Source organism: Sapajus apella, unplaced genomic scaffold, assembly GCF_009761245.1.
Source record: "Sapajus apella isolate SASKATOON/1434 unplaced genomic scaffold, GSC_monkey_1.0 scaffold90, whole genome shotgun sequence".
NCBI classification, from domain to species: domain Eukaryota; kingdom Metazoa; phylum Chordata; class Mammalia; order Primates; family Cebidae; genus Sapajus; species Sapajus apella.
In genome coordinates, this window is record NW_022437030.1 from 4,632,895 (window position 1) to 4,643,262 (window position 10,368).

Here is a 10,368-nt window from a genome sequence, read left to right on the forward strand (position 1 = left end):
AAATGGGGAGCCTGCTTGACTCATGATGACTCTGACTCTGTTCTTCCTAGAACGGATACTGCTGTTTTTGGACAGAAGGAGAGGACCAAATTTTGGCTGGGCTATGCAGCTGGATTTTACCCAGTGACCACAATAATTGGTTCAAGAAAAGACATATGACTTCAACTGAGCCAATAGGAAGTCTTCCCTGGAATTTAAAAAACTTGAGCTGAGAAGGATGCATGCTCTTCTCTGATCATGAGGCTTTAAGAATGTGAGGCCACAGCTGCTAGAGTCCATGCCACGTGGAGTATAAAGAAAGATCCCCAGCAGTATGATGTGCTCCAGTCTCACTCACTCAGCTGTCAGGCCATGTCTGTCCCACTGCGGACATGGACAAACTCTATGGGCTGGGTACTGATGGGCCTCACGGAAGCCATTCCCTAGACACAACTGGATTACAATGATAACAGTGATCGTAATACTCATTTTTATTTATGGAGCATTTTGCGTCAGTCTGTGCTCAAGATGCTCTCATTCTGGAGCTAAAGCTGTGCTCTGCCTTCTCTAGGCTCTCAGGGTACCAGATTTGCCCTTGTTTTATGGCAATTACCACATTCTGTGCTGAATTGTTCATTCACAATCATTTACTGGTACTTACCATGTGGAAGCCACTGTACTTGGCACTGGAGAGGAATATGGAAATCTATAACATGGTTTCAAATTAGATTAGGGCAAGGATGTTCATGACTGCTGTTAGTCAGGCAAGCTTATGCTGAAACTGTCTGAAACAAACAACCTGAAATTGTTAGGGGGTTGTAACCACTAAGGTTTATTTCTTGCCATGTTTTGCTCCCATTGGGAGGAGCTGAGGACTCTGCTCCCCAGGGCCTGTATTCCAGGACCCTGGCTAACGATGCAGCAGTGTGTGTCAGCAGGAAAAGAAAGCATGGCACACTGAAGCTTGAATCCTCTGCCTGGAAATGACCAACAGTCATGCTCACATTTCATTGGCTAAAACCAGTCACATGGCCATGCCTGAGCTCAATACCAAATCTTTGTGAGCAGAATATTATCTACTATGCTTTCTTCTCTTGACAGCTGGGCTGCATCTTATCACTGTAACCTTCCCAGGGGCCACACTTGTGCTTTGTACCTGATGAGTACTATGTTAGTTTCTTCTTGCATTGCTAAAAAGGAACGCCTGAGGCTGGGTAATTTATAAAGAAAAGTGGTTTATTTGGGCTCACAGTTCTGCAGTCTGTACAGGAAGCATGGTGCTGGCATCTACTTCTGGGGAGGCCTCAGAAAGTTTCCAATCATAGTGAAAGGCAAAGGGAGAGCCAGAGTATCACAGGGTGAGAGGAGGAGCCAGACAGACAGAGAGAGGGAGGGAGGTGTGACACTCTTTTAAACAACCAGGCCTTGTGTGAACTCAGAGCCAGAACTCACTCATTATCTGAGGACAGCACCCAAATTCATGAGGGATTCACTCCCATGACCCAAACACCTTGCATGAGACCCATTTTCAACACTGGAGATTACATTTGAATGTGAGATCTGGACAAAATATGCAAACCACATCAAGCACTCAAGGATTACGTGCACTCTTTCCTTTGTACCATTTATCACAATTATAATAAACACTCAGGCCACTGTATGTTTAATGTCTATCTCACCCACTGGACTATAAATGGCCTCGGGAAGGTCAATGTCTGTCTGCTCTTAAAGTAATTCAACCGTATTTAAATAAAGTACTGCTTAATTGCTATAACCAGCACTTAGTATCAGATGCATACTAATACCAATAAATGCTTGTTCACAAATATATGAATGAATAAGGAAAAAGCCCATGAAGGAATTGACACCTGCTTCATTCATTTGCTATTACAGCTGTGGCATATGTCAAGTCCTGTTTCAGGTTCAGAGATGGAGAAGTGAATTGCACCCCATTGTCCCACCCTTCTGGTGCTGGTGGCTTGCTCAGGATTAAATCCAGCCTGCACCTCATGTAACCAAATGAAACTGCCAATAATGAGCTGCTTTTGACCAATAAAAATGGCAATTTTATATGGTCCATCCCAATCTGAAACAGATGAGAGCTCTGTTTGAAGCTGGGAGCCCACCTATTAGTCAGTGTTTCCCTGTCCTCACAGTATCCTCCTGGCCCCCAGTGCACATTCACAGAATTCTAGAATACAAGAATCTTTGGACAAAATATCCTACAAGCCCTGAAATTCTCTATCCCTGAACCAAACTCTCATGTAGGACTGTCAGGCACCGTAATATGTGGAGTCGAGCATCTGATGGCAAGTCCCCTTCCCCCAAAGCTGACTTTGGCACCTGATGCATCTGGGAGCCCCAAAGGGGGTCCCAGGCCCCAGGGCCTGCACAGGCTGCTGCACGCAGTGTCTTCTACGGGGCCTGTGCCTGTGGCATTGATCCCTCTGCTAACTAGATGAGAAATTGCAGCAGTCTTTCCTTGCATGGCTTTTCCATGCATCTCTGTCAATGCCGGTTTACATTCTGGGATTGAACTAATTTGTTTCCGTTTGCTCCTGGCTGCAGGCTTCAGGCAGCTCAGCTTTGTTGTCCTGGGTTTGCAACTTGCCAAACTCCCTCCTCTGGCCTTTCCCCTCCCCAGCTAACCACATCTGAGGGCAAAAAGGATTAGCAGGCTCAGTGTGATGTGATTCTGGCACTCGCAGCCTGGATTCTTCTGCTACCGCAGAGGGCTGGGGGTGGGGAGAGTGATGACTTAGTTGCTGCATGGAAGAAAGAGGTGGGGAAAATGAACCTTTAGGGCCCAGCTTGGGTGCTGTCCAGCTGGGAACATCCCCACTCTGACAGCTAGCAAATAAAACTGCCCACAGTGGTGATGCTGATTTCAGCTAATGTTTTCAAGAATTAGGCACCAGTTCTGTGATAATTCCTTTTCATGCATTTCAGACCGTCCTTTCCGCAATCTCTCTCGATGACAAGACTGTTATTTTGCCCATTTTGTGGATGAAAAATCCAGAACCCCAAAAGGGAAATAATTCATCCAAGATCACTTATTAGGACTCTGTGTGACTCAAGAATTCACATCCTTACAACTGCTCCATATCCGCTCACCCCCTAAATCTTGATGCATGCAGGTGTTTCCTGAACAAAACGCATCTTCCCTGAGACTGAAAATGGTGGAGATGAGGTGTGGATTTCTGAAAACTGGAGCAGAGAGACACCTTTTTGGGATTCAGAGATGGCATTTGAGAGATTTGCATTCCTCCAGCTGTCCCCCTATGGCATGTTTTCATTTTAAAGTGGAAAATGAGGAAGATGCTTCCTCAGGGCTTCCCAAAGACCTGGATATTGGCCGACAAGAGGGCCAATTTTCTCATTGACATTCTTCTCCTTAATAGAGTAAGTCATTTCAGCTGCAAAAATATTTATTTTTAACCCCGCATGGGACTGTCTACAAAGTATTTTCATGTTGAATATAAAAGAGTCAAACCTGTAACTATTTTATTTTTTATTTTTATTTTTTCAGAATTGGCCTGCAAAACATCTGCTTAATATTTTCTAAAGTTGAATCTATGCAAACTCTACAACCCAACAATTCCACTCCTGGTGTTACAGTGTAGGGTCTTGACTACAAGTCATCCAAATTCTTGGAGTTTTGAACAAAAGTTGGAGAACACACAAAGAAAGCAATTAAAGAATGAAGCAATGAAAGCACAGATTTATGTAACAAAAGTACACTCCTCAGAGTGGGAGTTGGCTTGAGCAAGCAGCTCAAGAGCACTGGTTACAGAATTTTCTGGGGTTTAAATAACTTCCAGAGGTTTCCATTGGTTACTTGGTTACACCCTATGTAAATAAGACTTGGCCTGTAACAAGTCTGATAGGTTGCAGCAGGCAACCAATCAGAGGGGGAAGTGAAGTTACAAATTTACACATGAAGACTTGGCCCCAGCCGCTGTAGGGGACCAATCATAGGTACTTTCCATTTTTCATCTGCAAGGCAGTGCAAAGGGAGTAGCCCCTGATTCTTTTGTTACTTGGGTGTAGAGAGGTGGGATTTTCCTCTGGATTCAGTTCCAGGAAGTTAGTGCAAATCAACCTCAGGTTCCCTGTCTCCAGAGTCTATTCTGCCTCACTGGGTAAATACCAAATAGAAATGAGCATGTGTTCATTTAAGAGTGACATTCAGAGCGGTGCTTACAGCTACAAGCCAGAAGCTACGCACATGCCCTGGGCTGGGAAGGGAATTATGGTAGAGTCACATGGTGGACTACTGCACCACAGTGAGAGGGAACAATCTTCAGACCAATCCAGGGACACGGAAGGATCTCACACCCACTGTGTGAACTGAGCAGCAAGAGTCAGACACAGTTACATCCTGTATGATTTGATGCTTATGATATTTAAAAACAGGCTAACCCTAACCCTAACCCTCTACTCACTAATGCTTTCTGTTTGTTTATTTGAGACATGTTTTTGCTCTGTTGCCTAGGCCAAAGTGCTCACTGCAACCTCTGCCCCACAAGCTCAGGTGAACCTGCCACCTCAGCCTTCCAAGTAGCCAGGACTGCAGGTGTGCATCACCGAGCCCAGATAATGTTTTTATTTTTAGCAGCAATGAAGTTTCGCCATGTTGCCGAGGCTACTAATGCGTTTTTAATTGTCTTTCTCTTCCCTGCCTTGCCTCCCCATCTCTCTTCTTCACCTGTGCTTCCTAGAACGACCTCCCAGGTCATGTCCCTGCACCAGCTCTTGTCTCAGAGTCTGCTTGCCGGGCCTCAGGAACTGAGACAGTGCATAATTTATGTCTCTTTTATGTCAGTGATTCATTGTTTGGCTCCATCTAGCACCTCCATAAGCCCAGGGACATTGTCTTGTTCACTGATGTGTCCAAAGTGCCTGGAACAGTGCCAGGCAGATTATTGACACTCAATAAGTACTTCTTAGATGTTGAAGAAAATATGCGGACACAGCCAGGAGGCTAAGATCTAGAAAGCATCAAGCTGCCCAGAAGCTGTTTCACTCAGATAAAAGGGAACATTACACACACACACACACACACACTGATCTCACAATAACTCTTACAGTAGTTATTGTCTTAACAACATAGATAGGGTAAATGCTTAGTTCCTCACTATGTTGTAGCTTAGTAGAGGCAGAGCATGTCTGTCTTATTTCTGCTGTGGCCCCAGGGCTTAGCACCTAGTCAGGCCATAGTAGGGGCTCAACAGATATTTGCTGAGTAAATAAATGAGTGAGTTCAAGCATCCTGCCTAAAGCCACAGGTGGGAAGTGTTGGAGCTTAGATTTGCACGGAGTTTAGTTTGAGTTCAAAGCCCAGGTTCTCTGGCTATTCCAGGCTGCTGCTTCAGTGCGGAGACACACAGACCCTTTAACTGCTGTCCTCCTCCCCACTGACTTTCTCACGAGCTATTCAGACTAAAATACCTGTTATTTTAACATACAAAAGAATAGTCTTCAATGACTGGATTTTATAAAGAAAACTTTATAAAGGTTTATATATATTAGATAGATGATAGATAGATAGATAGATGTAATGTTATCTAAGCTTTTATAAAGAAAACATTATAAAGACAACTCCTTGGTGCAGGGTGGGCCCAGTCAGAATGTGGCCAAAGGGTGGATTCCATGACTCTCTTGCCCTTGGTCTTTAAACTCCCAATGGGTATCAGTGAAACTCACCGAACTCTTGGCCCAGATCAACAAACAAATAAAATGGTGCCTAGGTAGGTAATCTATGATCCGGCTTTGCATTCTGGTTTAAATCCACAGACTTAAACAAATGGGACTTATGAGGGATGGGCAGGCTGGGCATGGTGACTCACACCTGTAATCCCAGCACTTTGGCAAACGGATCACCTGAGGTCAGACAGACCAGCCTGGCCAACATGGTGAAACCCTGTCTCTACTAAAAATACAAAAAAAAAAAAAAATACCTGGGCATGGTCGTGGGTTCATGCAATCTCAGCTACTTGAGAGTCTAAGGAAGGAGAAATGCTTGAACCCAGGAGGTGGACACTGCAGTGAGCTGAGACTGAACTACTACACCCTAGCCTGGGTGACAGAGGGAGACTCCATCTAAGAAAAAAAAAAAGATGGACAAAGGGCAGCGAAGGGGATCTCACTGGCCAGGGACATCTTTCTAGTGCTCTATGCTGACTTGACTCCATTCAAAACTCCCTCAACTATTCAAGGAGTTGCGCAATAACAGATCTGAGTGGGCATTGGCCACTCATAGCTTGTCTTCTCTAGAGTCAATAAATATGCTTGACACAATTGGCTGTGGCCTACAACTGTGACGTCACATAGGTAGGAAAGAGTGTCTTTCCTAGGGCTGTGAGCAGAGCTAGCTAGCTATGGGACTAAGCTGGATGTAGTAGGATGTTGAACAACATCTTCAAGTTATGTTATTGTGTTCAGATCTGGTTTTCTAGGTTTATGTGGTCAGAATAACATCCCTGGGAGCGAGAGACCTCATGGAGGCAATGATAAGTGTTTTGAGGGAAAGCGAGATTGGAAGTGGGGGAGACAGTTAAAATTAGATCACAAAACAGAAACGCCTAAGAGGGAGCAAGATGTTAAGCCGACGTGCCGGAAAATGAAGGAAGTATGAGTGGGAGGACAGATCTGCCTGAGGGAACCCTGTGAGCAGGTGAGACGGCCCAAGCCCACAGGGAAGCAGGTGAGGGGGTCCTGAGAACTCCTCCGCTATTGCATATCCTCACTCTTTGTTCACCAGGCGACATTCCCTCCTCACGGGCGATCACTGGATGCTGGCACACCCTCTCTGGTCTGATTTGCTGCAAAGGCCCCTGTCCTGAGATGGGCTCCCTCTGCGTCCTGATTCCCATCAGAATTCCCCATCCCCTCTGCATCTTGCTTGCTGTGTCACTCAGGGTCTGCTCCACCGAGGTGACGCTTACACCAACGGATGGCCCAAGGAACTCAAAAATCAGCCAAGAAGCCAGAAGAGGCATGGATCAGCCAGCTGCTTTCCTCTGCTGTCCAGTCTAGCTGAATTCAAGATTCCAATTGAGGAAGGGAATTAGAATCGTGGAAGGGAACACCCCATGCTCCTTCCCTCTCTCACTGGTCAGGATGCATCACTGCACTGCACTCCCAATCCGATACAGACACACAAGGGACTCTATCACCCAAGCCCACACAGCATCTTGAATACACACACATCCTCACGTATTGCACTAGCATCTTCAGCTTCACCCTGCTTTCTGTGCTGGGTGACTCAGCTGTGTCAACTACATCCATGGGTACCTTTGCCTTCTGGCTTCCAGGTTGGTTTGGACAATTAAAACCCAGAAAGACTCAGATGGTTCCTAAAATTCTCCAAATCAGCAGAAGTAAGGTGTCTGGAGTCAGAAGCAATTCTAAAAATCAGAGGACTCTTGAAGGACGCAGACATTCCATAGTCTGACTCATTCTTAGCTAGATTATAAGAGGCAGAGAGACCCTATTAATACCTGTACTGAAGTTTTGACCACCCATCAATCTATCTGTGTAGTAAAAGTGGCCAAGGCACACTCAGGATACTTTTTTTTAGGTTTATGTCTATTCATCAGAAACAAAGAAAAATTTATTATATCACATGTAGATATGCAGGGAACAGCTACGTTATTTATGGAAAGCGTGTGTATGTGTGTCTGGGTGGTAATTACCTGGTTGTCTCCTTCCATTACTTCCCTAAGTCACTGGACCATGGACTTCTTTCAACTGGGACAAGGCCATTGTCTATCCCTGCACAGAGCTGTCAGCCAATAGTCATGTGCTCATGAGTAACACCGTTGTCAGCAACAGCTCGCTCCTATTTATTAGTTTTTAGCCCTCCAGCTAATAACTAGGATAATGGAGAACACAGAGCATTATAATACTTTGGGATATTATAAGAGAAAATTTCTACCGAGAGAGCCTTGGCCATTACTCACCCAAGCCCTTACATTTTTAAGGTTACTTCATGTTCATGGCTGTAGTTTTCCAGACATTTACTGCATTGTCTGACCCAGAAGCAGTTGGAGCTCTGGAAGTAACTATGCAGAAAAAGAGAAAGGTAGCTTTTGTTGAGCTCTACTCTACGCCAAGATTAAAGTTTGGACAATTCGTTTTTTTTGTTGTTGTTGTTAACCTTCCTAATGACCCATTCTTGGAATAGGCCTTGGCAGAATTTCCATCTTATAGCAGAGAAACTGAGGTCCAGAGATGTTATGCCACTTGCCTAAGGTCCTCCAAGTTAGGCCAGCACTGGAACACACCAAGGCCACTGGAAATCTCCAGTGCCAGTGGCTGATGACAACAGGAGTCGATGCAAATGTTTAGTGACAGAAATGAGGACAGTTTCTCCGGTGATGCAGAGAAAGAGTGTTCTCCAACCCAAATTGAAAACTTTGTCAACAACTTAGTAAAATGTGGCTGATGTTTGACTCTTGGTTTAGGGTATTCCAGAGAAATGGAACCAATGCAGAAACTGGCTCACATGATTACAGAGGTTGGGAAGTCCCACAGCCTGCCATCTGCACCACTGGCAAGCTGGAGAAGCAGGAAACTTCCTGGTGCTGTTTGTCCAAGCCCTCAGGCTTCATAAACAAGGGTGGGAATGGGGAGGGGCAGACAGTGTCTGTTCCCATCTGAGTCTGAAGACTCTGGAACCAGAAGTGCTGACATCTGAGGGCAGGAGAAGATGAGTGTCCAAGCTTAAACAGAGAGCAAACTCACCTTTCTTCTGCTTTTTTGTTCTCTCTGGGCTCTCAGTGAGTTGAGTGCATTAATGAGGGCCATCTGCCTTACTCCATCCACCAACCCAAATGTGGGTCTCTTCCAGAAACACCTGCACAGACATTAAGGGATGCCCAGAAATAATGTTTCACCAGCTATCTGGGCATCCCTTAGCCCAGTGAAGTTGGCATAAAATTAATCATCACAGCCCGCAAATCACAGTGAAATAGTGTGAGACCCGGATAAAAATGTGCAGCTAATGAAAACATTTTTTGAATTGCTGATTGCTACAGCCAGTGGAAGCCTTGTGGGTCCCTGAGCTGTGTCATTTACTCCTTCCTCAGCTTCAGGATGAATGGCCAGAAGACATTCTACTGTTTCCTCTCTCCCAGCCTGGCTGGGAAGTGACATTCCCACAGCCCCAAACCAGCTGACCTGGGGACTTACATGACAGCTGTAGCTTGTGAGAACTGAGACGCAGAGGCCCACCCCACCAAGGAAGCCAGGGCCGGGGAGGACGAGCCCAGCACATTGCCCTCTTCACTGCTGAGCACTGAGTAGTTGGTTCATATCCAGAGGAGAAGGCCATTGCTCTGCCTAGACTCATGGCCCAGCACAGGCTTTTGGCTCACAACTACCCATGGGTTTTGGTGTGAGTTGGAAGAAGCACCTCAGTGCAGTTCAGGAAATAGTATTTTATAAGGCTAATGGGATTTGTGCAGAATAAATCCAAAGATTTCTAACAACGTAATGTTACAAATTGTTTATCCATCCCCACACCGAGTTTTCACCTATAGCCAGATGTGTAACATAAGAGATGTGACATTTCTCATCCATATCACGGACCCAGTCAAGCTTGCAGGCTCTGCTTTCACATGCAAAGACCCGTTCCACCTCTGCCCATTTCAGAAAAACTTTAAAAATTGTTGTCTGAAGACATAGATGGTTTTGTTCACCCTCGCCATGAGATTTATCTGGGTGGACCAAGATAAATCAAGAATAGGGGTTCTTCTACTCAACGCTGTCATACTATTCCAGCCCATCAAGACAGTTCTCATAAGGAGAGAGGCTGGGAGCAACTCACTGACGCAGTTGGGTCTTAGCTAAATCAGAACTCGAACAGCCTTTCTTCTTGCTCTGGGGCTCTTGCGCTCAGAAGAAGGGCAATGCCATGAATAGGAAACAGCACCACATTCTGCAGCTGGCTCATCTCTTCCTGTTGTCTGAGTATAGAGGTTCTTTGGATGTAGACACTTTTCTAAGACCAATAAGCTGCTATAGAAGTCTGGCAAAAAGGCCATCAACTGGAAGGAGCTAGGATCCTCTACTTGACAGGTGGTCTTTCTCCACTGGTGGTTTTTGAGTAACCGCTGTTGAAGTATTTGCCAGTTATGAAGGAGAATGGAAAATTTCCCTGTTAATTCTTAAGTACTCTGCATATGGGGGCAAAGCTTCCATAAAGCAGCCATGAACTAGGATGCCCAGGAATGGCAGCTTTATACAGCCAGATACAGCAAAGACGACTCTTTGGCCAAATGTCTTTCTCTGCAACATGGCTTTGGCCCAACATATGCAAACTTCACAGAAGACAGACGACGTCAAATACTTATTTGGTGTTCCTCACCTCCCTTACTGTCATGG

The 10,368-nt window shown here is 45.4% G+C and overlaps 1 pseudogene; it reads left to right on the forward strand.

Moving 5' to 3' along the window:
• LOC116534884 overlaps nucleotides 1–10,059 on the forward strand; it is a 29,598-nt pseudogene extending 19,539 nt beyond the window's left edge.
• The last annotated feature ends 309 nt before the right edge of the window (nucleotides 10,060–10,368 follow it).